Source organism: Lontra canadensis, unplaced genomic scaffold, assembly GCF_010015895.1.
Source record: "Lontra canadensis isolate GAN:19392208 unplaced genomic scaffold, GSC_riverotter_1.0 scaffold112, whole genome shotgun sequence".
Lineage (NCBI taxonomy): Eukaryota > Metazoa > Chordata > Mammalia > Carnivora > Mustelidae > Lontra > Lontra canadensis.
The window spans coordinates 3,019,301-3,032,758 of record NW_022631106.1 but is presented as its reverse complement, the minus strand read 5'-3'; the positions used below and the strand labels follow the sequence as shown (position 1 = coordinate 3,032,758).

Genomic DNA, 13,458 nt, shown 5'->3' with positions numbered 1-13,458 from the left:
TCTGTTCTTTGCTCTCCTGTCTCAAGTCAATAGCCATGAGTGAGAAAAGTGAGAAATGGAATGAGAGAAACAACACCATCATAGAACACATGAACACAAAACACACAACACACGCCTGGTCTTCGGGTGCCCCTGCAAACACAGTACACACGTTTAAAAAAAGTTTAAAAAAATATATTTTCTGTTGCCTAAGCTTACACTCAACATGGGGCTTGAATTTGCAACCCCGAGATCAAGAGTCACATGCTCCACTGACAGAGCAAGCCAGGCACCCCAGAGAGTGCACACATTTCAGATAGAACAGTTAAGGAAGGTTAGGAGGGAGCAAAGGATGGCAATATGGAAAAGTGATAAAAGAAAATTAATAAGATAAACAAGAGTGGGACCTCACCCAGGCCAGTGGTGACAATTTTCCATGAGCTGAGGAGTGTAATTACCTCAATCCATTGCTCCTGAACTCCAAAAATGAATGAATGAATGAATATTTTTGTCTTCTACTCAGTCTTCTGAAGTATTTTGTGTTTCACTAGAGAGATCTTGTTAGAGCTTCAAAAAGTTGTGGAGCTACTTGTTTGCTTTATTTCATGAAGAGACTGTGTGTAGCTCTCATCCCATGGGGTGCGCTCTGATGTTCTCAGGTACTCCCTGTGTGAACTGCATGGAGTCTGGAGCGAGGACCCATCTGACAACCACTGGGCTCGCCAGTAAAAATTCCTGTGATGATAGAAACGTTCTCCAGTCTGTGCTGTTCAACTCAGGAGCTGAATTTTAAATTTTATTTAAGTTTAAGTGTAGGCATACAGCTACCATTTGGGGCATCTGAGGCTAGATTCTAGGTCCCAGAGTGGATGTGCCAGGCAGTACCTACCTTCTGGATGGTGCTGGAACTCTCCAGATGGTCTGGCCTGGCTGTTACATGTTAACATGGGGCACAGCGGGTCCTGGCTCCTTCTTAGAAGTAGAAGATGTGTAATTATGTGGGCTGGGGTCACCAAGGGAAGGCAGCGGAATCTAGGGCATCCTTCTCAACCAGGTTCTACAAGAGAACAAAGTCCTATGGAACACAAGGGGAATGCCTATTTCTTCAATGTTCTCAAGAGCAGCACCTATCTAGAACCATTCTAGGTGCACGGGGGAGAAGGGAATTATTTATATTCAGGATCTTGGGGCTTTTCTTCTGGAACTGGGATTTTTAAAAACTGGTCTAGGGAAAGGGAGGGCTCTTAAAGTAGAATTAAAAGTAAGGAAGTGGATCCCAACCTTCTCATTCCTTCCAAGGACATTTTTCTTGGACCTACAAAACCATTACAGGTATCAGAATGCAATAGGAGCCTATGGTATGTCCAAGGTCTTGCCTGATAATTCTCTGGTATATAAGCAAAAGCATTTCATCATCCAAGGAAGAAGTTCCAGCCAACTTCCAAGCCATGACTAATCTTGTTTTCTTCTCCATCATCATCGCCATCAGCCCTCTCTATCACTGCATCCAAAACACTTGATTTCCTGGCCAGTTGTGCAAAGCACCTTATGTGAGGATAAAAACAAACATAACCTTTTAAAAGCTTACAAGTACAGACAGATACAAAGAATGTAGGTCATGTTTGGCACATAAAACTTATGTATAAATCAACTTGTATCTTTAAGACAAGAAATAGCTTACATTGTTAGTAGAATACAGAAAAGTATAAGAAAGAAAAGAAGTGTGTGTATGTGTATATATATAGTATAAACATGCTATATGTGTATACAGTGTGTATATATTTACACATATATACACATATATACATACACACATATATATATAAATATTTATACATACATGAGATTCAGACAATATAGACAAACGGAAAGTGAAAGTCTCTTCCCTTCACATCTCTCTTCAAAATGGTAGCTTTCAAGAACTTTTCTTGATTCTGTCCATAAATTAAAAAAAAACCCTTAATGTGAAACTATTCATGTCAATGCATACTCAATCACACACATGCATAATTCACAGGGGGATCAGAATATACAGACATAAAGACTGGCTTTTTCACATAACATCTGTGGAGATTTCTACTCTTGGAACATGTAGGCACACCTCCTTCTTTGTCCTGCCTGCATAGTATTCCATTGTGTGGCCTTCAGGGTTGAATTATGTCCCCCAACCAAAAAAAAACCATGTGGGAGTCCTAACTCTTAGTTCTTCTTCAGAATGTGACCTTATTTAGAGATGAGGTCTTTATAGAGACAGTGAAGTGAAAATGAGATCATTAAGTACAAAAATGACTGTTGTCCTGATAAAAAGGAGAAATTTGAGCATAGAGACAGGCATACACAGAAGGAGGTTGTTATGAAGAGGTAGAGGGAGAAGACCACCATTTATAAACCAAGAACAGAGGCCTAGGACAGTTCCTTCCCTCACAATTTTCAGGAAGAAACAACCCTGTCAACACCTTCATCTTGAACTTCTTGCTTCCACAACTGTGAGACAGTAAATTTCTATTATTTAAGAATACATCATCTGTGGTATTTTGTTATGGCAACCCTGGAAACTAACACATGTGGTGCATCAACATTTATGTTGCTAGTCCCTTCGATGGACGCTTTGTCTCCAGAAGAATGTTTTTAATACAGTAGGCAAATTGAAATTGAAAGAATCCCTTTGGGTGAGTTGTTTGTTTTTTATAAAACAAACAATTCTTTTGGGGGTATGAACACTTACTAATTTTTCAGACTTGATTATTTGCTTTTTAATATATCAAGCTTTCTTAAAGTGAGCCCACCTGTAAACAAGAAGCTGACGGAGAGCAGTCACAGGTATTCCACAGCTCACAGTGAGTGAAAGGGAGTCAGGTGACATTCTTAGGACTCTTTTGGTTTCAAGTGACAGAAGCCCCATTTGTACTAGCCTGAGGGCAAAGGAAGTTAAAATTTTTTAAGATTATTTATGTGAGAGAGAGGGAGAATGAGTCGAGGGAGAGGGGCAGTGGGGAGAAGCAGATTCCCTTCTAAGCAGGGAGCCTGACTCAAGCCTTGATCTCAGGACGCTGGGATCTTAACCTGAGCCAAAGGCAGATGCTTAACCGACTGAGCCACCCAGGCATCCTGGAAATTAATTTTAAGGCTATTCTGATGTCTTGCAGGATTTAAGGAGAGCTGGGTTTCAGGGAAAATTGAGACCAGGGACCAGGACATCATCAGAACCCTCTCTTTCTGACTTGAGTCCTCCTTCTCTTTGCAAATTTTATCAGTTCTCCATGTCTTCTTGAGATGAGCTTCCCTATCCATGTGACCCACAAGATAGAGAGCCTGGCTTTGAAAGGACTCTGTTGGGTTCAGCTTGGGTCACTGTCATGCCAGGACCTAGCCTCACCCAAGAGCAGAGTCATGGTGTACTAACCTGACTGCAGTTTTGGAAACCATTTGGATGTTGGGAGTGGCATGGGTGGGTAGAAGGAAGTTTCCAGAAGACAACAGCCTGGGGTCTCCTAATTGTTTTGATGGAAGCTTCCTAGAAGAGATATAATTTCACTGATGCCACCATTTAGAGAAAACCTTTTTAACACTCACCCCAAGGGCCCTGGGCCAGCTCCTTGGGCCACAGAGAAGACCCCCCTATCCGAGCAGAGGTACCTTTGACAATTTGGATCCCCCCAAGTGCATCCCTCCCCAGACCTCTGCAACTGTGTGATCCTTCCAGGCAGAAGCAGAAAGCAGCAGAAATGACTGTCAAAACAAGGCCAGGCTCTGCCTGCAGGAAAATCCGGGCTGTGGCAGTGGCTCAACGCCTGCCAAACGAAATACCAGTTAGGAGATGTCGCTGGCATGCAATTTAAAGAATAACTCGACTAGCACTTGAGGTTATTTAGAAAAATACCTTTGGTCACGTGCTTTCCAGAATGCTATGTACTTGAAATGAATCATCTGTACCCAGCCCAGAGCAGATTTAATTACAATCCCCTCCCATGTTGCTTCTTTTAAAACTTGACCTTCTTTTCTGGTTGCTATTCAAATTCGGCAAAATATCAACTTGATTTTTTTTTTTTTTTTTGAAGCTAAGGAAGAATCTTTCTATAACTGAACAGTTCCAGACAGGAAGAAGGGACCAAGCTCACAGGGAGGAGGCTTGCAATGTAGTGATGACTACAGATTACCTTTCATTACAGGGAATATGTCATTTACCTACGAGGGCCAGAAAATAATTTATCCTAACGACTGTACGCAGCTTGTAAGCAAAAACAAACATCAAGAGGACAAACAGAATAGTTTGTGAATAATTTGACTCGACTATGCCAGCCAAGCATATGTGACATCTGTATTTCTAAAGCAGGGGGATGGGGGGTGTCTCTATTCATGTTGACGCTGGGGTTTTAATGGATATGATTAACCCATGGGTCGTGCCCATGATTTAATAGCGTGGCCTTTATCGGGAGACCAGTAAACAGGCAAGAGCAAGGAAAAAAGGTCCTGGAAAAAGAAGTCAGGCAGGATCATGAACCCCTTGGAGCCTCAGTATTTGCATCTGTGAAGAAGCCTCAATGATCCACGCATTGCAAGGTTTCACACGATTTAGAGAAAACAGATATAAAGTGACTGGCCCAGGATGGAAGGCTTAGTAACACAGGTTATTATTGTTCTTTTTCAGCCTGCTTTCCGGTGCCTGGTAGAGGAACTGTTTGCCCCTCTGGATGTTAAGCAAACATAGCCTGCCTCAATACAAAGTTGGACCAGGTTCCCATCTCATTGTCTTTGTGTTTCACATTGGTCATTAGATCTGCTTCGTGGCTGGCACCAGGGAATCACGCTCATCAGTGTCAGTTGGGGGTTGATCAAAACCTATGGTCCCTGGGGTTGAGTAGCTCAGAGGATTAGGCTGGCCTGACCCTCACAGTGAGGGTGTATGGTTTCACGGCATTACTCCCACGTGAGAGAGAATGATCATGAACAGACATCCCTCCCAGCCAGAAATCCTGTCTTCCTGGAGAGCACCATGAGCTCCTTGTCATCCAGACCCTTCCATCCTTTCCTGGGCCTATGTCCCACACCCCTTCTCCTCAAGATGTCAGCTTCCCTCCCTCTCTCCCTTCTTTCCTTCCCTCCAAGAACCCAGCCTATGCGGGTACACACGCTCACCAGGGGGCACATTTCTGTCTAGAGGACTTACAGCTATTTCTTTAGGAGGTTGAGGGAGGCTATGTGGAGAAACCAGATCATGAAGTCAGATGAACCAACCACGCGGTGGTGTCTGCTGTGTTCTGAGTGATTTTTATCATCACACCTGAGGCAGGTCAGTGACCACATGTCCCACAGCCTCCCAGCCGCTCCCTCCGACTCTCAGCTCATTCTCCTTTTCCACCAGTCCCCCTGGAACAGGTGGGGGGAGGGAGAGCCCCTTGATATCTTAGCTGTCCTTGACCACCCATCCTCAAACTCCTTTGACACCTATAATATTTTTCACACAACTCAGAAAGAAAACAAAAACAAAAACAAAAACAAAATGAAGTGAGAAAGATGGGAGAATGATCAAGGAAAGCCTCTCTGAGGAGACTGTGTTTCTGCAGAGACTGAGTGGTGTGAAGAAAGATGGGAGAGGTGTGGGCTCCAGGAAGAGGAGACAGACAGGAGATCGCCTGCAGTGGGAGGGGTGGGTGGGACCGTGCTTGGCTGGTGAGGCAAGAAGGCCACCAACATAGGCCCTGCAGGTCTTGGTTTTGCTTATGGATTTTATTTAAATTTTGATGTGAGCTTTTGGAAAGTTTTTTTTATTGTGATAAAATATACATATCATAAAATGTACTGTTTTAGTCCATTTTAAATGGACTGTCCAGTGGCATTAAGTACATTCACACTGTTATGCAACCATCATTGCCATTCATCTCCAGAATGCTTCCATCTTGCAAAACTGGAACTGTACCCATTGCACACTCACTCCCCACTCCCTGTCTTGCAGCCCTTGGCAAGCACCATTCTACTCTCTGCAACATACTCACCAACACTTGTTATTTCCCTTTTGTGTATGTGTGTGTGTGTGTGTGTGTGTGTGTGTGTGTGTGTGTTTAATAGTAGCCCCCCAATGGGTGTGTTTTAGACAGTTCTGACCCAGGGGTGGGGGGCATGACCTAGTTTGTGTATTTAAAGGATCCTTCTGGCTGGAAGGTAGAAGATGAAGTGTGTATAAATTACCAGGATAATTTTGAGGGTGAAGGGACTTCTGTGAGTAAGTATTCAGGGCCAGTGTACAAAGTATCATTGTCCCAGTGAAAGCAGATGGGTGTTCACCTACCTTTGGAAGGGGAGAGTGAGGCACTCAGAAGGCCGAGAGCAGGCAAAGGTGAGGGTACCCTGTATCCATCGGCAACAGAGAGGGGGGTGGGTAGGGGAGCCACTACCATCCCCGTATGAAGGGGGGGAAGGAGAAGCTGGTATCCCTGACTCCAGGGGCCCAGCAGATATGTTCTCAGGGAGCAAGAGCAGGGAGGAAAAGGCTACTGCCACTGACCTCCAGCTGTGTCCGAGATTTGTCCCTGCTCTCCCCTCCCCAACTCCCACTGGCTGAACCCAGGTGGAAGACATGGCCTGGGAGCCCCCACAGCAGCCTACAGGGCTGAATAGTGAGGAGAGCAGGAAGGCCTGAGGGGACTGAGTATTCACTACAGGGTGGTCATGGGAGGTGGAATCAATAGGCCCAAGACTGGCTATGGGGTCTGAGGCAGAGAGCAGAATGAAGAAAGAGGCCAGCGTTTCTAGAAAGAGTTGCCCCTTCCTCAAGGTGGGGAGATGGGAAGGGAGCAGGGAGAGGGTTGGTTCCAGGGGCTCGTCCTCTGTTATTCCATTTAGCTGCACCTTTGTTTTGTGTGGATTTTTGGTGTAACCTCTTATTTAAGAGCTTATTTATTTATTTTAAAGTGAGAGCACAAGTGGTGGGGTGGGAGGAGAGAAGCAGAGGGAGAAGGAGAAGCAGGCTCCCTGCTGAATAGTTGAATAGGGACCCTGATGGGGGGCTCCATCCCAGGACCCCAGGACCATGAGCTGACCTGAAGGCAGATGCTCAACCAACTGAGCCACCCAGGAGCCCCTGGTGTAACTTTTACTTAACAATAAAATGGTGTAAGGTAAAAAAGGAAGAAAACTCTGGATACTTAGGGAGTCAAACATTACATTTTTCTCTGTGCTCCTTAATGGATAAGGCAGAAATAAAAATCAGTCCCAGGCAAGGGGGGGCTCTGCAACTTTGACCATCTCTTGCATGGGAGCCGGAGGTAGGGAAGAGAGAAGACAGGAGCTTCCCCTCCATGGACTGTGAGACACAAACACAACAGGCCAAAATGAGGAAAAGGAGAAGCCAGAAGCATTAGATCCAGGTAGGTCTGGGGAAGATGTTAACCCTGGAGCCCTGGCCACAGGGTCAGCAAGGTGAGGTGAGCAGGCTGGGTCAGCCAGGGCTGGGGAGGCTGACACATGGAGCCTGGCCCAGGGGAAGGGAGGACAGGCAGTCAGCTGTGGGCAAGGAGCTGGCTAGTCTAGAGGGTCCTCTTGCGGGGAAGTTTTGTTTCTTTCTTTTAGGGAACAGTTCTCTTGGCTCTGTATTTGAAGCAGAACTTATCACTGAGTCCTCACATAAAGGATGTTGAGTCATACACAGAACTGTCACTCTAAGTAAAGAGGTAAACTGAGGCAAGGTCAAAATTGTCAAAAAAGATGAGTTTACTTAGAAATAGCAGAGGAATTGCAGTTACATATACGCTGTGGCAAGCCTCAGGCAAGTCTGATGAGGATTTGGGGTGGGCTGTGTTTATGGGTCAAAAGGTAATGAGGGGAGAGCTCATTTAGAGTCCGTTAAAATAAAAACCCAGAGGCCAGCTTTGAAAATTCCCTGAGCAAACAAAACCATTCCAGTCACACAAACAAAGCTCCATTCAGCTTATTTGTGAGACCAGCCTGACCTGGCTTGCTTCTTGTTCATGCCTCTGGAAATTAAGTAAATCTTCCCAAGCTTGATAAGAGGCAACACTTGACCAACTCCTTATCATTTAAGACAATTCCAAAATTATCGGTGTTCTGTAAACCAGGCATTTATGGGATAGCAGTCTCTTAGTCCTTAAGTTTTGTTTTCCCAAGGGCACATGCATGACCTTCTTCAGTTTTGTTTGTTTGTTTGTTTGTTTGTTTTTTGAGAGAGCATGCAAGCGGGAGGGAGGGGCAGAGGGTGATGGAGAAGCAAACTCCCTGCTGAGCAAGGGCCTCCCTCCCCGCCACCACAGGGCTTGATCACACGACCCTGAGACCATGACCTGAGCCAAAATCTAGAGTTGGACCCTTAACCGACTGAGCCACCCAGGTGCTCCATGAGGTTCCTTACTTTAAATCCTCTGGTTCCATTTTAGATGGAAATTCTTTTACAAGGCTATACCTTCCTCCCTCAGCTGATCTGCAGAAAATTTAAGAATAATTAGTTTTTCATGGCTTACTATTGTTTTCTTGTCTCCTTAACTAAAAGTCAATCCGTATTTCTGTAGCATACAACCCGGTGCTCAGAACACTGCTGGCTCGTCGATGGCTTGATTATTCACTTATTTATTTTCACTGAAGGGCAGTTGACATACAATGTTATATTAGTTTCAGGTGTACAACATACACGTTATACAATTCTCACCACGGTAAGCGTCGTCACCATCTGTCCCCATACAATGTTATTACATTATCGACTCTATTACCTATGCTCCACTTACCATCCCTGTGACTTTATTTTATAACCAGAAGTTTGTACCTCTTAATCCCCTTCACCTACTTTGCCCATTCCCCTCACCTTTTAAAACTTTTTGCTTAGGACAATGACATTGCACTTGAGAAGACCGAAGCTCCCAATATATGCTTCGTTTGGGGAGCAGGTACTCCCTATGTGGGAAGCTCTTTTCTAATCCCCTGAAAGCAATCTATTTATACCCTGAAATCCGAGTTTTTAAGGAAATGTATCATTATTATAGCTTGCATAACTACAGTTATGTCAAAGAACTATTTCTATTGCCCTAGAATCATTGCAGCTGTGTTCTGAGAGCTCCCTGAGAGGTAGAGTTGGTACACTGTATTCTCTGCGCATTGTTGTGCACTGACTTCCCTGTAATTCTGAGAGTGACCTCGTTGTTCTAGGATCATGCAAAGGGGAGTGATTACTGCTTGCTTTACCACTGAAAGACTGGGAATGCTGCTTTTCAAGCCTTAAACTCATTTCCTCTCCTGGCTTTAACCGAGGGCAAGACAACTATAACCTGGACAGCATAGGGTGGAGTCAGCCGACGGGTGTCTGAGGCCGCTTACCCACTGCGGTCTGCCCTGCCAGGCCTGGGGACAGCTCACATGGAGGGCAGTGCAGAGACTGGGCAATCCCAGCCTTGAGGAGGGGAGGGTTCAAAGCAGGGAGAAATACAGGACAAGTTAAATTGGCCCAAAGGGAGGAGGAGGGCATCCGTCAGAGGAAAGAGGTAGGAGAGAGAGACTGCTGAGGGCTCAGGCAACCTGGGAAGGAGGGGCTGGTGGGAAGGCCTCGGGGAGCAGGAGCAGAGGGCAGGGGAGTGGGGAGGACAGAGACTGGAAGGTAAAAGCGGATATGGGAGAGGTTATGGAGAGCCCCCTGCGGGGTTGAGTTTGGACTTGGCCCCCAGTTAGGTGGTCACCCAAGACCTCCGGATTTCACAGACTATTTTTCTTAAAGTATGGTTGAGATGGGAAGGAACAAAAGCAGGTTACCAACTTTGCTTTGCTGTGGAAGGACACATGCATGTGCACGTATACACACACACACACACACACTATTATTCTAATGCTTTTATAAATGAAAAGACATAACACTCCTCAGAAAACAAAATAGAACAAAATGACAAAATAAAGGACAATACTTCTGAGAAGCAATAGCCAATAACCTTCTATCACAGGTTTGTCGAACAATTTCATCTTGGGCTGGCAGGTTACACAGACCTGCTCTGTCACCCCCCATGGGAAGCTGGGGGGATGGTCTGGGGAAAGGAGACTCAGCAGGAGGTCTCAGGCAGGCAGGGACCTGCACCGGGCTAAGCACTGGGGATCAGGGAGATAGTTAGCCGCCCACCATCAGAACGCGTTGTAAAATATCCCTTGAGCCCATCTTCGGTCTCTGGCTATCAGTCATTCTGTCTCATCTGGACCATGAATGGCCTCCCGGCTGCTCTCCCTGCTTCCACCACTTAACTTCCATAATCTGCTCTCCATATGGCAGCCAGAATGATCTTTGAAAAAAGCGACTTGATCATGTTTCTCACCTGCTAACCTTGGCAGTCAACAGCTTGCCAGCAGGCCTGGTGTGGAGTCCGGCACTTGGACCCAAGGCCCCCTCGAGCAGACTCTGTCTGTGGCTCTGATTTCACTGGCCCTCCCGGTGTGCAGGGTTGCTGTGGTGGACCCTGTTCAATCCCCCCTCCTCTGTCGCAACACGTGACCTCTGCTCATTGCCTCCTTAACTCCGTCAGGTCTCTGCTGAAAGAGAACTTCCACAGAGGGGTCTTTCCAGAGCCCGCATGTCAACTGGGCTCCTGCTGTCTCCCATGTCACCTGTGTTCTGTCTTCACAGCAGCTATGACAGTTTGTGCTGTGCGTTGACGGTCCCTGCATTTAGGAATTTGCTAAATTCCTAACTCTCAGCACCCACCGTGTAGTTGTGCCCATCGCTAAGATTTACAAAAGTGACATAGTAAAGATACACACCTGGGTCAAAAGGGGAAAGACACAAGCAGAATCTGGAGGATTCCGTGTGGGCTTCCTCGTGCTCTCTCCCTCCAATGAAGGTCCCACAGAGCACATCCTCTCCTAGCAGAAAAAGGCAACAATATGTGTGTAATGCTTCTGCCCAGGGAAGCCCATTATAGACTCGGTGCCTGAGATTTTTAATGGGGGCTGACCACATATGCACCCTCTGCTTAGCATCTACAAAAATTCCAGACACCCCAGGAGGAAAGCAGGTGCATAAACCACATTGTTGCACGAGCAGAGGAGGCTTGGGGAGCCGCCCTTGGCCGTTACCTGTTGACTGGGGACACTCCTGAAGCAGAGATCTCAAAGATCAGCCAAGTCAAGCCTGCAAGTGGGCTTTCTATGCATCCCAGCCTCAGGCCCGCTTGGTGAACCCCTTTCCCACACGATCTGTAATTAGAACTTTATCTCTGTGTCTCTTGCTATATGGGGACAAGGACCTGTCTACCACGTCCCTCACTCTACCGAGCACTTAGCATACAGTGGGCACTAGGCTGAGTGTTAAAGAGCATGGGAGTATCTGCTCTGGGAGCACTGGTCTGCTGCAGCTGAACTGTGACTTGGACTAGCTCCCTCACCTCTCATGGCCTCAGTTTTCTCATCTGAGATAAGGGGGTTCCAAAGGTCCTTCTTCACAGCTCCGTTGTTGTTGCGATGGCTGTGGTATGACTCCATGTTCAGTGGATGCAACTTGAGGTACAGACCTGGATTTGCAACCAAGTATGGACTCCAGAGAGATCTATACAGGAGAATTAAAAAATAAATGTGATTAGCCTTGGAGGGCCAGGAGGAAGGAGACTTGCAGTTGTACGTCTGAGTGACTGGAGGAAAAGACGTAACAGAATGGAGTTGCTGAGTCTGGGGTAAGGGTTTGTGATGGATTCTCCTCACTAGTGCTGTTCCTAACCCTTGGTCACTGGGTCATCAAAAGACCGTGTGGTTTCTCAGTCTGTGTCTTCCTGAGGAGGAGCCTGGGATTCCATAAGTAGGTCCTGATGAGGAATGCTCCGTCCTTCAGGTTTGTCTAGAGAAGTTGATCTTTGCTTGCTCCTTCCCGGGGCGTCCAACCTGCCCCACTGTAGCTGCTTGGGCGGCTATATTCTGCTCCACACTTCTCCCTCCTTGGCCTCACTGACTGAACTAGAGCGGTTGCCACTCTGGCAGATTCGCACTGGCTGGCCGGAGGCTTCTGACCTGTGAACCTGACTTGAAAGGATGAGATGAGCTGGACCTAGAAGATTCTCTTTGTAGGATTTTGGAATTGGGCCCTGAGAGAGGGCTGGCTAGCAGCGGGGCTCCAGTGATTCTGGGCAAGGGCGGGTGGGGATGAGTCAAAAGGATGAGGGAGCAGAAATGCTAGTGTACAGGGTGAGGATGGGACAGAGGTGGAAAGGCCATGAGAGAGCCATCCCTTCTCACTGCCGTGGGCCTGGGGGGGTGGTTCTTGTTCCAGCCCCAGGGCACGGGCATCTGAGGCAATTTAACCAAAGTGTTCAGAGCTTGGGACCTGGATATAGACTCTGCCTCATGCAAGCTGTGTGACCTCAGGCAAACCCCTTCACCCTCTTCAATCTCCCCATCTGTGTGATAGGGAAATAATATTGTCAACTTCATAGCATTGTTGTGAGGCCTGAATGATGTCATACAGAGCTTTGCATGGCTTCTGACACATGGTAAGCCCCTAAAAATGTTAGATAGGATTATGATATTTTCATGACTCCTCTATTTCTTGGGGTCATTCTGATGGCTCTCTGTTTCTGACCATAACAAACAAAAATACAGTTACAATGGATGATCCTCTTTGGCAGGATTCTTCTAGGGAAATCATAGTTCCTACAGCTTCAGCTTCCCATGTTCTATGACCTCATCCGGAAAAAAAAAAGCATACAGTTATTTTGCCATATATATATATATATATATATATATATATATTTTTTTTTTTTTTTTTTTTTCCCTGATGGCTGATTGCCTTTTGGGAAGCATTCAGAACTCCATCTCTGTGTTTAACTACAGGTAGAGTGCTTCTGTGAATTCCCACTGGGAACTTTCAGTGAATTTACAATTTCTCTGGAGGTCCGTCTTTCATAAAGGATGATAATGTCTTTTGTTTTTTGGCCCCAATACTATCTTTGTGACCATTGGAAGTTTATTAATTCTCACAATGATACCTAATATATGTGACAAGTGTCCACGATCTATTCAGCATGTGGCAAATGCTAAAGAAATGAAGCATTTCCATAGGAACAACATAACCATAGTCTTCTAGAACCATCAGGCCTGCAGGAGCTCATACCCACCCCCACCCCCTTTCCCCAGTTACAGACACCAAGCCTCCTTCCTCCATCTGAGCATCTCCCTGCCTCTAAGAGGAGCCTTTCCATTAAGGCAGTGATGGAAATGACATTTCTTTCCATCACAGAATTTAAACTTCTTTTAATGATAGAACTTTTAAATGTATGCAGTGAAATATGACTCGGGGGATTTGCAGGAGTGCATTTTCTCTCAGTTCGTTATGTTCTTATTACAGCTTCTACTCTCAAATCTTTGTATCAGAGGTATGAGGCACTCTTTGGGTAACAGGATTGAACACTGGCTTTTGACAGTCAGAACTGCCGTCTGTTAGATGATACATGGATGCCTGTATTAAAAGAGTGAATTTTTTCCCATGCTGCCTTCTTGCAAGGACAGACCAGCCAC

At 46.0% G+C, this 13,458-nt stretch overlaps 1 long non-coding RNA gene across 1 annotated transcript; it reads right to left on the bottom strand.

Annotated features, from left to right (window-relative positions):
• Positions 1–467: 467 nt before the first annotated feature.
• Positions 468–3,433, bottom strand: LOC116856792. The gene is made up of 5 exons (XR_004380626.1): positions 3,383–3,433; positions 2,766–2,891; positions 1,820–1,913; positions 869–1,036; positions 468–714 (listed from the first exon to the last, which is right to left on the bottom strand). It is a non-coding gene; the product is annotated as an uncharacterized LOC116856792 (long non-coding RNA).
• Positions 3,434–13,458: the final 10,025 nt, after the last annotated feature.